The sequence below is a fragment of the Dendropsophus ebraccatus genome, unplaced genomic scaffold (genome assembly GCF_027789765.1).
Source record: "Dendropsophus ebraccatus isolate aDenEbr1 unplaced genomic scaffold, aDenEbr1.pat pat_scaffold_1205_ctg1, whole genome shotgun sequence".
Classification (NCBI taxonomy): Eukaryota; Metazoa; Chordata; class Amphibia; order Anura; family Hylidae; genus Dendropsophus; species Dendropsophus ebraccatus.
This window is the reverse complement of record NW_027208622.1, coordinates 18,590-34,016: the sequence shown is the minus strand read 5'-3', so window position 1 is coordinate 34,016 and position 15,427 is coordinate 18,590. Positions and strand designations below refer to the sequence as shown.

The window sequence follows — 15,427 nt, the reverse complement described above, 5'->3', positions numbered from 1 at the left end:
ATACACATAATATCCCACAGTACACATAATACACATAATATCCCACAGTACACCTAATATCTCACAGTACACATAATACAGCTAATATCTCACAGTACACATAATACACATAATATCTCACAGTACACATAATATCTCACAGTACACATAATACACATAATATCTCACAGTACACATAATACACATAATATCTCACAGTACACATAATACACCTAATATCTCACAGTACACCTAATATCTCACAGTACACATAATATCTCACAGTACACATAATACACATAATATCCCACAGTACACATAATACACCTAATATCCCACAGTACACATAATACACATAATATCTCACAGTACACATAATACACCCAATATCTCACAGTACACATAATACACATAATATCTCACAGTACACATAATACACCTAATATCTCACAGTACACATAATACACATAATATCCCACAGTACACATAATACACCTAATATCTCACAGTACACATAATACACCTAATATCTCACAGTACACCTAATATCTCACAGTACACATAATACACATAATATCCCACAGTACACATAATACACCTAATATCCCACAGTACACATAATACACCTAATATCTCACAGTACACATAATATCTCACAGTACACATAATACACATAATATCTCACAGTACACATAATACACCTAATATCTCACAGTACACATAATACACCTAATATCCCACAGTACACATAATACACCCAATATCTCACAGTACACATAATATCTCACAGTACACATAATACAGCTAATATCTCACAGTATACATAATACACCCAATATCTCACAGTACACATAATACACCTAATATCTCACAGTACACATAATACACCTAATATCTCACAGTACACCTAATATCTCACAGTACACCTAATATCCCACAGTACACCTAATATCCCACAGTACACCTAATATCCCACAGTACACATAATACACCTAATATCTCACAGTACACATAATATCTCACAGTACACATAGTACACATATTATCTCACAGTACACATAATACACATAATATCTCACAGTACACATAATACACATAATATCCCACAGTACACATAATACACCCAATATCTCACAGTACACATAATATCTCACAGTACACATAATACACCTAATATCTCACAGTACACATAATACACATAATATCTCACAATACACATAATACACCTAATATCTCACAGTACACATAATACACCCAATATCTCACAGTACACCTAATATCCCACAGTACACATAATACACCCAATATCTCACAGTACACATAGTACACATATTATCTCACAGTACACATAATACACATAATATCTCACAGTACACATAATACACATAATATCCCACAGTACACATAATACACCCAATATCTCACAGTACACATAATATCTCACAGTACACATAATACACCTAATATCTCACAGTACACATAATACACATAATATCTCACAATACACATAATACACCTAATATCTCACAGTACACATAATACACCCAATATCTCACAGTACACATAATATCCCACAGTACACATAATACACCCAATATCTCACAGTACACATAATATCTCACAGTACACATAATACACCTAATATCTCACAGTACACATAATACACCTAATATCTCACAGTACACATAATACACCTAATATCTCACAGTACACATAATATCTCACAGTACACATAATATCTCACAGTACACATAATATCTCACAGTACACATAATACACAATATCCCACAGTACACCTAATACTGTAAGATATTAGGTGTACTGTGAGATATTAGGTGTACTGTGAGATATTAGGTGTACTATGTGTACTTCGAGATATTGGGTGTATTAGGAGTACTGTGAGATATTATGTGTATTATGTGTACTGTGAGATATTAGGTGTATTATGTGTACTGTGAGATATTAGGTGTACTGTGAGATATTAGGTGTACTATGTGTACTTCGAGATATTGGGTGTATTAAGTGTACTTCGAGATATTATGTGTATTATGTGTACTGTGAGATATTATGTGTATTATGTGTACTGTGAGATATTAGCTGTATTATGTGTACTGTGGGATATTATGTGTATTATGTGTACTGTGAGATATTAGGTGTATTATGTGTACTGTGAGATATTATGTGTACTGTGAGATATTATGTGTACTGTGAGATATTATGTGTATTATGTGTATTGTGAGATATCGGGTGCCTTATGTGTACTGTGAGATGTGTAATATATGAGATATCTGCTTCTCCGTACAATATCTTGGAGATGTGATGCCCACTGACAAGTAAGATCTCTATACACACACACAGGTTTCTATTCTAGGTGATTTGTCCTCTGACATTACCTATGAAGTTATCGTATGACACGCGCTCCACTGAGCAGAGATATGTGATAATGTTTGCGTTCCAGACTGAACAATTCATAGGGGTAGTAGGTTTAAGACTAGATGATGCACATTCCCCGCCCTTTGAACGTCATTGAGGACTGACCTTCGGACCAGGAAGTATATGTAATTCCGCGGACTATATGGGCGGAGCTTATAATTTTTAAAGGGGTAGTGCGGCGCTAAGAAATTATTCACAGAATAACACACATTACAAAGTTATACAACTTTGTAATGTATGTTATGTCTGTGAATCGCCCCCTTCCCGTGTCCCACCACCCCCGCCCGTGTACCCGAAGTGTTGGTGCATTATACATTACCTTATCCGTGTCACGCATGTCCGCCATCTTGTGCCAAACGTCATCTTCGGCCGGCCAAATCGCTGCCGCCGCCCCCCCTCTGCCGCGTCATAACTGTGCTCAATCGCGGCTGAGCATCTGATGACGCTGCAGACGCTGATGACGCTGACGGCCGTCCGTTCGAAGATGATGTTTGGCACAAGATGGCGGACATGCGCGACACTGATCAGGCAATGTATAATGCACCAACACTTCCGGGTACACGTGCGGAGGTGGTAGGACATGGCAAGGGGGCGGTTCACAGACATAACATACATTACAAAGTTGTATAACTTTGTAATGTGTGTTATTCTGTGAATAATTTCTTGGCGCTGTACTACCCCTTTAAGCCCGGATGGTGTACCCATGGATAGGGGACGCTATACTGCAATATGTGCAGCATCTTTGCCATTGTTTTTCTGTGGCTTTAAATACTAGTGGGATATAGCCACTGTGTATCTTATGGTTAACTAGAGACCCTCGGGCGAGAGCTCTGTCTGGAGGTGAGAGAAGCTGAGGGTAAGGTCAGGGACCGGCCGCCCCAATATGTTATGTTATCAGCTATTGCTTCTGCTCGGGGAGGTTTGAAGTCCTCCGGCCGCCAACAGTGGACATCTCATAAGAGACCTCCTAGAGATGCTGCTGATGGATACTCCACACGTTTCCTCACCACTTACCCATCAAGCTTATTATTCCTAGTTTTTCTATTTTATCATCCTTTTGGGCAGATTCTGATTCTTTATATCCTATTGTATGATTAAAAGTCGGCCTTGTTTTATTAATTATGTATATTTGTGAATTTATACTGCTACTGATACTTTTCTTCAGTACCAATGTTATATTATGTGAAAACTCAATAAAATGTTTGAACTATACTAAAAAAAAAAAAAAAAAAAAGTCTTATTTACTCTGATCAGTGAGCATTATATTTTACACTAAGAGTTTATCATGGTATTTTGTTGGATTAGTATTCTGGTCACATGACACCTCCACAGACAGCCTCAATGTGAAGTGCAATCTGAGGGTGGAGCCTCCCTGATTCAACCTTCCTTGGTGAGAACCAATCATAGCAAATGTAAGTCTAACCCTTCCCCCCAGGGGCTGCAACTTTCTACCTAGATTGAAAACCCCGCTCTAGGTTGCCTCCTCCGTTATAGGCCTAGACAGGTATGGTAGCAAGTTACTGAGGCCTACCGATCCTGTGAGTCCAGCTACGAGAGAAGCTTTTACTTCTAGAGATTCTTACAAGCCCCATCATCCTCAGCTCCTCCTCAGACCCCCCATCCATCCTCAGCTCCTCCTCACGCCCCCCCATCCATCCTCAGCTCCTCCTCACGCCCCCCCCATCCATCCTCAGCTCCTCCTCAGACCCCCATCCATCCTCAGCTCCTCCTCAGGCCCCCCCATCCATCCTCAGCTCCTCCTCACGCCCCCCCATCCATCCTCAGCTCCTCCTCAGACCCCCATCCATCCTCAGCTCCTCCTCAGACCCCCATCCATCCTCAGCTCCTCCTCACGCCCCCCCATCCATCCTCAGCTCCTCCTCAGACCCCCATCCATCCTCAGCTCCTCCTCAGGCCCCCCATCCATCCTCAGCTCCTCTCACGGCCCCCCCACCCATCCTCGCTCCTCCTCAGGCCCCCCCATCCATCCTCAGCTCCTCCTCCCGCCCCCCCATCCATCCTCAGCTCCTCCTCAGAGGCCCCCTCATCCATCCTCAGCTCCTCCTCACGCCCCCCCATCCATCCTCAGCTCCTCCTCAGACCCCCATCCATCCTCAGCTCCTCCTCACCGGCCCCCCCATCCATCCTCAGCTCCTCCTCAGGGCCCCCCCATCCATCCTCAGCTCCTCCTCAACGCCCCCCCATCCATCCTCAGCTCCTCCTCAGACCCCCATCCATCCTCAGCTCCTCCTCACGCCCCCCCATCCATCCTCAGCTCCTCCTCAGGCCCCCCCATCCATCCTCAGCTCCTCCTCACCCCCCCCCCCCATCCATCCTCAGCTCCTCCTCACGCCCCCCCATCCATCCTCAGCTCCTCCTCAGGAGGCCCCCCATCCATCCTCAGCTCCTCCTCACGCCCCCCCATCCATCCTCAAGCTCCTCCTCAGGCCCCCCCCATCCATCCCAGCTCCTCCTCAGGCCCCCCCATCCATCCTCAGCTCCTCCTCACACCCCACCATCCATCCTCAGCTCCTCCTCAGGCCCCCCCATCCATCATCAGCTCCTCTCAGGGCCCCCCCATCCATCCTTAGCTCCTCCTCACCCCCCCCCCCCATCCATCCTCAGCTCCCCCTCACGGGCGCCCCCATCCATCCTCAGCTCCTCCTCAGAGCCCCCCCCATCCATCCTCAGCTCCTCCTCACGCCCCCCCCCATCCATCCTCAGCTCCTCCTCAGGCCCCCCCATCCATCCTCAGCTCCTCCTCAGGCCCCCCCATCCATCCTCAGCTCCTCCTCACGCCCCCCCCATCCATCCTCAGCTCCTCCTCACGCCCCCCCATCCATCCTCAGCTCCTCCTCAGGCCCCCCCATCCATCCTCAGCTCCTCCTCAGGCCCCCCCATCCATCCTCAGCTCCTCCTCACGCCCCCCCATCCATCCTCAGCCTCCTCCTCACAGCCCCACCATCCATCCTCAGCTCCTCCTCAGGCCCCCCCATCCATCCTCAGCTCCTCCTCAGGCCCCCCCATCCATCCTCAGCTCCTCCTCAGGGCCCCCCCATCCATCCTCAGCTCCTCCTCAGGCCCCCCCATCCATCCTCAGCTCCTCCTCACGCCCCCACCATCCATCCTCAGCTCCTCCTCACGACCCCCCATCCATCCTCAGCTCCTCCTCAGGCCCCCCCATCCATCCTCAGCTCCTCCTCACGCCCCCCCATCCATCCTCAGCTCCTCCTCACGCCCCACCATCCATCCTCAGCTCCTCCTCACGCCCCACCATCCATCCTCAGCTCCTCCTCAGGCCCCCCCATCCATCCTTAGCTCCTCCTCACCCCCCCCCCCCCCCATCCATCCTCAGCTCCCCCTCACGGCGCCCCCATCCATCCTCAGCTCCTCCTCACAGCCCCCCCCATCCATCCTCAGCTCCTCCTCACACCCCACCATCCATCCTCAGCTCCTCCTCAGGCCCCCCCATCCATCCTCAGCTCCTCCTCACGCCCCCCCATCCATCCTCAGCTCTTCCTCATGGGCCCCATCCATCCTCAGCTCTTCCTCATGGGCCCCATCCATCCTCAGTTCTTCCTCACAGGGCCCATCCATCCTCAGCTCTTCCTCATGGGCCCCATCCATCCTCAGTTCTTCCTCACAGGGCCCATCTATCCTCAGCTTTTCCTCATGGGCCCCATCCATCTTTAGCTCGTCCTCCCAGAGGTCCCAATACAGAAACACGCTTTCATCTCTACAGAGCCTCAGAACCCCATGTACTTTAACTCCTAGCCTGAAGGATGTGGAGACGGTCAATGCAAGACCACCATCCGGCTAGCCTACAACATCACCTCCATAGCTGCTCTCACCTCCATACAAGCTGTTGTAGTTCTGACTGAGGCTTGGGGTTAACCCATGAAGGCCCAGGGTGGTGGGAGGCAGGTCATGGAAAGATAAAGGCTTCACCCCTCCTCTTCCCTCTGCTGAGCCAGCTCTGCTCGATCGGTTTCCGGGTTCAGGCTGGAGCTTTAATTGGGTCTCTTGATTCATACCTGAGAAAACAGGAGGTGGTTACCGGAGTCTGATGTGCACCGAAAACATTCTTCCCCTCTCCCTCCTTGCCCCAGACTCGGCTGGGTACAGACCTCCACTTCTCGGTACACACAGGTTCTTCAGCCACTCCAGAAGGTTTATTAAAACAGTAAAATACCAGGACAGCACACTGCGTTTCTAGGCCGAACCAGCCTCTTCTTCAGGTGCACCGGTAGTACCTGTGTGTATCAAGGAGTGGAGGTACATATCAGTCTATAGCCCTAGCATGGGTATACAGGAAAGGCTGTGCACCCATGTTTCCCTCTATCTGCTTGGAAAGTTGTGCCTCGTTCTTGCACATCATCATCGGGTGAGGGAATGTACCCGTGAACTCCCAACCAAATTCACTGCTTGTATTTGTGATCCTGCACCATGGAGCGCTGTCTTTATTCACTCTCTTAGCCTTCCTCAGATGATCCTGTATCGCCCCATTCTACTCACATGATCCCTCCTGCCCCACCTCAGATGATCCTGTATTGCCCCAATCTACTCACCTAATCCCTCCTGCCCCACCTCAGATGATCCTGTATTGCCCCAATCTACTCACCTAATCCCTCCTGCCCCACCTCAGATGATCCTGTATTGCCCCAATCTACTCACCTAATCCCTCCTGCCCCACCTCAGATGATCCTATACTGCCCCAATCTACTCACCTGATCCCTCCTGCCCCACCTCAGATCCTGTACTGCCCCATTCTACTCACCTGATCCCTCCTGCCCCACCTCAGATGATCCTATACTGCCCCATTCTACTAACCTGATCCCTCCTGCCCCACCTCAGATGATCCTGTACTGCCCCATTCTACTAACCTGATCCCTCCTGCCCCATCTCAGATGATCCCTTACTCACGCCCATCCTACTCAGCTGATCCTTCCTCTCCTGCCCCACCTCAGATGATCGTATACTGCCCCATCCTACTCACCTGATCCCCCCTCTCCTGCCCCACCTCAGATGATCCTATACTGCCCCATCCTACTCACCTGATCCCTCCTCTTCCTGCCCCACCTCAGATGATCCTATACTGCCCCATTCTACTCACCGATCCCCTCCTCCCCTGCCCCACCTCAGATGATACCTTACTCCCCCCATCCTACTCACCTGATCCCTCCTCCCCTGCCCCACCTCAGATGATCCTGTATTGCCCCAATCTACTCACCTGATCCCTCCTGCCCCACCTCAGATGATCCTGTATTGCACCATTCTACTCACCTGATCCCTCCTCTCCTGCCCCACCTCAGATGATCCTATACTGCCCCATTCTACTCACCTGATCCCTCCTCCCCTGCCCCACCTCAGATGATACCTTACTCCCCCCATCCTACTCACCTGATCCCTCCTCCCCTGCCCCACCTCAGATGATCCTGTATTGCCCCAATCTACTCACCTGATCCCTCCTGCCCCACCTCAGATGATCCTGTATTGCACCATTCTACTCACCTGATCCCTCCTCCTCTGCCCCACCTCAGATGATCCTGGATCTCCCCAATCTACTCACCTGATTCCTCCTCCCCTGCCCCACCTCAGATGATCCCTTACTCCCCCCCCCATCCTACTCACCTGATCCCTCCTCCCCTGCCCCACCTCAGATGATCCCTTACTCCCCCCATCCTACTCACCTGATCCCTCCTCTCCTGCCCCACCTCAGATGATCCTATACTGCCCCATTCTACTCACCTGATCCCTCCTCCCCTGCCCCACCTCAGATGATACCTTACTCCCCCCATCCTACTCACCTGATCCCTCCTCCCCTGCCCCACCTCAGATGATCCTGTACTGCCCCATCCTACTCACCTGATCCCTCCTGCCCCACCTCAGATGATCCTGTACTGCCCCATCCTACTCACCTGATCCCTCCTCCCCTGCCCCACCTCGGATGATCCTGTACTGCCCCATCCTACTCACCTGATCCCTCCTCCCCTGCCCCACCTCAGATGATCCCTTACTCCCCCCCATTCTACTCACCTGATCCCTCCTCCCCTGCCCCACCTCAGATGATCCCTTACTCCCCCCATCCTACTCACCTGATCCCTCCTCCCCTGCCCCACCTCATATGATCCTGTACTGCCCCATCCTACTCACCTGATCCCTCCTCCCCTGCCCCACCTCAGATGATCCCTTACTCCCCCCATTATACTCACCTGATCCCTCCTCCCCTGCCCCACCTCAGATGATCCCTTACTCCCCCCATCCTACTCACCTGATCCCTTCTCCCCTGCCCCACCTCAGATGATCCCTTACTCCCCCCATCCTACTCACCTGATCCCTCCTCCCCTGCCCCACCTCAGATGATCCTTTACTGCCCCATTCTACTCACCTGATCCCTCCTCCCCTGCCCCACCTCAGATGATCCCTTACTCCCCCCATCCTTTACACCTGATCCCTCCTCCCCTGCCCCACCTCAGATGATCCCTTACTCACCCCCATCCTACTCAGCAGATCCCTCCTCCCCTGCCCCACCTGAGATGATCCTTTACTGTCCCATTCTGATCCCTCCTCCCCTGCCTCACCTCAGATGATCCTGTATTGCCCCCATTCTACCCCATCCCTGCCCCTTGCTTACCGTGTCGGGCCACAGCCTCAGCAGTAAGAGACAGACCCCCGAGAGCATCTTCCAAGTCCTGTACTTGTTTCCGGAGCCGTTCTCCTCCATCGGGCAGCGCCTTCAGGTTAACTGATGCCAAAGTGGCCTGAAATACCAGAAGGGCAAGAGTCAATGATGTCCAACTCCTAGGACCCCCTTTACCATACATGTCACCTGGGGTGGTCCTCACCTTCTTCTGTTGTAGCTGAGCTGAGAGCGTGGCGTGCAACACAGCTGATCCCTGAGTCTCGGCCTGTGGGTTGAATCCTGGGAAAGAGGTGATTGTTCTCTGTCTGCCTCCTCCCGATGTCCTCAGTGCTGATGACTTCTCTCCAGACTGAGAGCTCACAAAAACAACGTCATCATCGTCCTCCTCTGCTGCTTCCTGCTCAGGCCCTGAAGCTTCACTGTTTGTGGGCACCGAGGACTCAGGGACTTCCCTGGAATTCTCTCCTTCCTTCTCAACAATCCCCTCTGGAAACTTTTTCTTGATCTTGAGCCCAGCCGGCAGCATCTTGTCCCTCCACCCAGAGAATGAGACCGATTCTTCCCAGTCCACCGCTGCTATCTGCTCTCCATCACGATGTTGTGCGTCTCGGAGCTCACGGCTCCACGCCATTTCCTCCTTGTGTCTTTTCCACAATGCTCACTCTTCCCTCAGATGTCCTTCCATCCTCCTCGCTCTTCTCAGCCTCACTGCTTGGTTTCTTCAGGGGCCTCAGCTCCTCTTTGCTGCTCTTCTTCAGCTCCTGACTGGACATCTTGCAGTCACTTCTATCACCACAGGAGTCCTTTCCTCTGGATTGACCTCTTGTCGCCTCATCGCTCTTCTTTCGGTTCCCATCAGTCTTTTCCTCGCCACTCTTTTTCTGATTTCCATCAGTTTTCTCGCTGTCCCCATCAGTCCTCTCCTCCCCACTCTCCTCAGAGCTGCGCTTCCGCTCCTCTATGATCTGTCTCCAGGCAGCCGGTCTGGGAGCCTCATTGATCACTTTGAAGGGATTTCTTTGGGGCTTCTCTGAGGGAAGGTCACATCTTGATGTCACTTTACACTTAGATTCCTAGAAGAAGAGCAGACGGGGTGAGGAAATGGCAGGCAATGTGCAGCAATGATTCTTACACTAATATGGTCAGGTGGTCACCTCCTTCCAGGGAACGCTGCCGCAGAACTTCTTACCATCGCTCTTCACACAGCGATAATATAACCTAAAGAGAATACGTACATTTTTGTTACTCCATCCATCACTCCTCCCCCATCACCATCCTTCGTCCCTCCCTCCCCCATCACCATCCTTCGCCCCTCCCCCTCATCCCCATCCTTTGCCCCTCCCCCTCATCCCCATCCTTCATCCCTCCCTCCCCATCCCCATCCTTCGTCCCTCCCTCCCCATCCCCATCCTTCGTCCCTCCCTCCCCATCACCATCCTTCATCCCCTCCCCCCCATCACCATCCTTCGTCCCTCCCCCCATCCCCATCCTTCATCCCTCCCTCCCCATCCCTTCATCCCTCCCTCCCCATCCTTCATTCCCTCCCCCATCACCATCCTTCGCCCCTCCCCCTCATCACCAATCCTTCGCCCCTCATCACCATCCTTCGCCCCCTCCCCCTCATCACCATCCTTCGCCCCTCCCCCTCATCACCATCCTTCATCCCTCCTCCCCCATCCTCGTCCCTCCCCCATCCCTCCCTCCCCATCCCCATCCTTCGTCCCACCCCCATCCCCAGTCCTCCCCCCATCCCTCCCTTCACCATCACCACTCCTTCGTGCCCCTCCCCCCATCCCATCCTGCGTCCCTCCCTCCCCATCACCATCCTTCGTCCCTCCCTCCCCCCCATCCCCATCCATTATCCCTCCCTCCCCATCCCCAATCCCTCCCTCCCCATCACCATCCTTCGTCCCTTCCCCCCATCCCCATCCTTCATCCTCCGTCCCCATCACCATCCTTTCATTCCCTCCCTCCCCCATCACCATCCTTCGTCCCTCCCTCCCTCCCATCACCATCCTTCGTCCCTCCCTCGCCCCATCACCATCCTTCATTCCCTCCCTCCCATCACCAATCCCATGCTTTGCCCCTCCTCCCCCTCATCACCATCCTCCCTCCCTCCCCATCATCATCCTTCGCCCCTCCCTCCCCCTCATCACCATCCTTCGCCCCTCCCTCCCCCTCATCACCATCCTTCGCCCCTCCCTCCCCCTCATCACCATCCTTCGCCCCTCCCTCCCCCTCATCACATCCTTCGCCCTCCCTCCCCATCCTTCGTCCCTCCCCCCATCCCCATTCCTTCGTCCCTCCCCCCATCCGTCCCTCCCCCCATCCGTCCCTCCCCATCACCATCCTTCGTCCCTCCCCCATCCCCATCCTTCGTCCCTCCCTCCCCATCACCATTCTTAGTCCCTCCCCCCATCCCCATCCTTCATCCCTCCCTCCCCATCACCATCCTTCATCCCTCCCTCCCCCATCACCATCCTTCGTCCCTCCCTCCCTCCCTCCCATCACCATCCTTCGTCCCTCCCTCGCCCCATCACCATCCTTCATCCCTCCCTCCCATCACCATCCCATGCTTTGCCCCGCCCCCCCCCCTCATCACCATTCCTCCCTCCCTCTCCCCTTCACAATCCTTCGTCCCTCCCTTCCCCCATCACCATCCTTCGCCCCTCCCCCTCATCACCATCCTTTGCCCCTCCCCCTCATCCCCATCCTTCATCCCTCCCTCCCTATCCCCATCCTTCGTCCCTCCCCCCATCCCCATCCTTCGTCCCTCCCCCATCCCCCATCCTTCGTCCCTCCCCCATCCCCAGTCCCTCCCCCCATCCCCATCCTTCGTCCCTCCCTCCCCATCCCCATCCTTCGTCCACTCCCTCCCCATCCCCATCCTCGTCCCTCCCTCCCCCATCACCATCCTTCGTCCCTCCCCCCATCACCATCCTTCATCCCTCCCCCCATCACCATCCTTCATCCCTCCCCCCATCCCCATCCTTCATCCCTCCCTCCCCATCCTTCATCCCTCCCTCCCCATCACCATCCTTCGTCCCTCCCTCCCATCACCATCCCATGCTTTGCCCCTCCCTCCCCCTCATCACCATCCTCCCTCCCCCTCATCACCATCCTTCGCCCCTCCCCCTCATCACCATCCTTCGCCCCTCCCCCTCATCACCATCCTTCATCCCTCCCTCCCCATCCTTCGTCCCTCCCCCCATCCCTCCCTCCCCATCACCATCCTTCGTCCCTCCCCCCATCCCCATCCTTCGTCCCCTCCCCCCACCCCCCATTCCCCCCCCCCATCCCTCCCTCCCCATCACCATCCTTCGTCCCTCCCCCCATCCCCATCCTTCGTCCCTCCCTCCCCATCACCATCCTTCGTCCCTCCCCCCCATTCCCCATCCATATCCCTCCCTCCCCATCCCCAATCCCTCCCTCCCCATCGCCCAATCCCTCCCTCCCCCTCACCATCCTTCGTCCCTCCCCCCCTCCCCATCCTTCATCCCTCCGTCCCCATCACCATCCTTCATCCCTCCCTCCCCCATCACCATCCTTCGTCCCTCCCTCCCTCCCCTCCCATCACCATCCTTCGTCCCTCCCTCGCCCCATCACCATCCGTCATCCCTCCCTCCCCATCACCATCCCATGCCTTTGCCCCTCCCCCTCCCCCTCATCACCATCCTCCCTCCCCATCACATCCTTCGTCCCTCCCCCCCATCCCCATCCTTCATCCCTCCGTCCCCATCACCATCCTTCATCCCCCCTCCCCCATCACCATCCTTCGTCCCTCCCTCCCCCCATCACCATCCTTCGTCCCTCCCTCGCCCCATCACCATCCTTCATCCCTCCCTCCCATCACCATCCCATGCTTTGCCCCTCCCTCCCCCTCATCACCATCCTCCCTCCCTCCCCATCACCATCCTTCGCCCCTCCCTCCCCCTCATCACCATCCTTCGCCCCTCCCTCCGCCTCATCCCCATCCTTCGCCCCCTCCCTCCCCCTCATCACATCCTTCGCCCCTCCCTCCCCCCTCATCACCATCCTTCGCCCCTCCCTCCCCATCCTTCGTCCCTCCCCCCATCCCTCCCTCCCCATCCCCATCCTTCGTCCCTCCCCCCATCCCCATCCTTCGTCCCTCCCCCCATCCGTCCCTCCCCATCACCATCCTTCGTCCCTCCCCCATCCCCAATCCCTCCCCCCCCATCACCATCCTTCGTCCCTCCCTCCCCCCCATCCCCATCCATTATCCCTCCCTCCCCATCACCATCCTTCGTCCCTCCCTCCCCCATCACCATCCTTCGTCCCTCCCTCCCATCACCATCCTTCGTCCCTCCCTCGCCCCATCACCATCCTTCATCCCTTCCCCCATCACCATCCTTCGTCCCTCCCTCCCATCACCATCCCATGCTTTGCCCCTCCCTCCCCCTCATCACCATCCTCCCTCCCCCTCATCACCATCCTTCGCCCCTCCCTCCCCCTCATCACCATCCTTCGCCCCCCCTCCCCCTCATCACCATCCTTCGCCCCTCCACCCCCCCCCATCACCATCCTTCGTCCCTCCCTCCCCCATCACCATCCCCGTCCCTCCCTCCCATCACCATCCCATGCTTTGCCCCTCCCTCCCCCTCATCACCCATCCTTTCGCCCCTCCCTCCCCCTCTCACCATCCTTCGCCCCTCCACCCCCCATCACCATCCTTCGTCCCTCCCTCCCCCATCACCATCCTTCGTCCCTCCCTCCCATCACCATCCTATGCTTTGCCCTCCCTCCCCCTCATCACCATCCTCCCTCCCCCCTCATCACCATCCTTCGCCCCTCCCTCCCCCTCATCACCATCCTTCGCCCCTCCCTCCCCCTCATCACCATCCTTCGCCCCTCCCTCCCCCTCATCACCATCCTTCGCCCCTCCCCCCCCCATCACCATCCTTCGTCCCTCCCTCCCCCATCACCATCCTTCGTCCCTCTCTCCCCCATCACCATCCTTCGTCCCTCCCTCCCCCATCACCATCCTTCGTCCCTCCCTCCCCATCCCCATCCTTCGTCCCTCCCTCCCCATCCCCATCCTTCATCCCTCCCCCCATCACCATCCTTCATCCCTCCCCCCATCCCCATCCTTCATCCCTCCCCCCATCCCCATCCTTCATCCCTCCCTCCCCATCCTTCATCCCTCCCTCCCCATCACCATCCTTCGCCCCTCCCCCCCATCACCATCCTTCATCCCTCCCCCCATCACCATCCTTCATCCCTCCCCCCATCACCATCCTTCATCCCTCCCCCCAATCCCATCCTTCATCCCTCCCTCCCCATCCTTCATCCCTCCCTCCCCATCACCATCCTTCGCCCCTCCCCCTCATCACCATCCCTTCGCCCCTCATCCCCATCCTTCGCCCCTCCCCCTCATCACCATCCTTCGCCCCTCCCCCCTCATCACCATCCTTCATCCCTCCCTCCCCATCCTTCGTCCCTCCCCCCATCCCTCCCTCCCCATCCCCATCCTTCGTCCCTCCCCCCATCCCCAGTCCCTCCCCCCATCCCTCCCTCCCATCACCATCCGTTCGTCCCTCCCCCCATCCCCATCCTTCGTCCCTCCCTCCCATCACCATCCTTCGTTCCCTCCCTCCCCCCATCCCCATCCATTATCCCTCCCTCCCCATCCCCAATCCCTCCCTCCCCATCACCATCCTTCGTCCCTCCCCCCATCCCATCCTTCATCCCTCCGTCCCCATCACCATCCTTCGTCCCTCCCTCCCTCCCTCCCATCACCATCCTTCGTCCCTCCCTGGCCCCATCACATCCTTCATCCCTCCCTCCCATCACCATCCCATGCTTTGCCCCTCCCTCCCCCTCATCACCATCCTTCGCCCCCTCCCTCCCCCCTCATCACCATCCTTCGCCCCTCCCTCCCCCTCATCACCATCCTTCGCCCCTCCCTCCCCCTCATCACCATCCTTCGCCCCCTCCCTCCCCCTCATCACCATCCTTCGCCCCTCCCTCCCCATCCTTCGTCCCTCCCCCCCATCCCTCCCTCCCCATCACCATCCTTCGTCCCTCCCCCCATCCCCATCGTTCGTCCCTCCCCCCATCCGTCCCTCCCCCAATCACCATCCTTCGTCCCTCCCCCATCCCCACTCCTTCGTCCCCTCCCTCCCCCCATCCCCAGCCATTATCCCTCCCTCCCCCATCACCATCCTTCATCCCTCCCTCCCCCATCACCATCCTTCGTCCCTCCCTCCCATCACCATCTTCGTCCCTCCCTCGCCCCATCACCATCCTTCATCCCTTCCCCCATCACCATCCTTCGTCCCTCCCTCCCATCACCATCCATGCTTTGCCCCTCCCTCCCCCTCATCACCATCCTCCCTCCCCCTATCATCACCA

General features: G+C 55.2%; 1 pseudogene; it reads right to left on the bottom strand.

The window, feature by feature from the left end:
* LOC138774987 (transcription termination factor 2-like) overlaps positions 1-15,427 on the bottom strand; it is a 40,378-nt pseudogene that overhangs the window by 17,765 nt on the left and 7,186 nt on the right.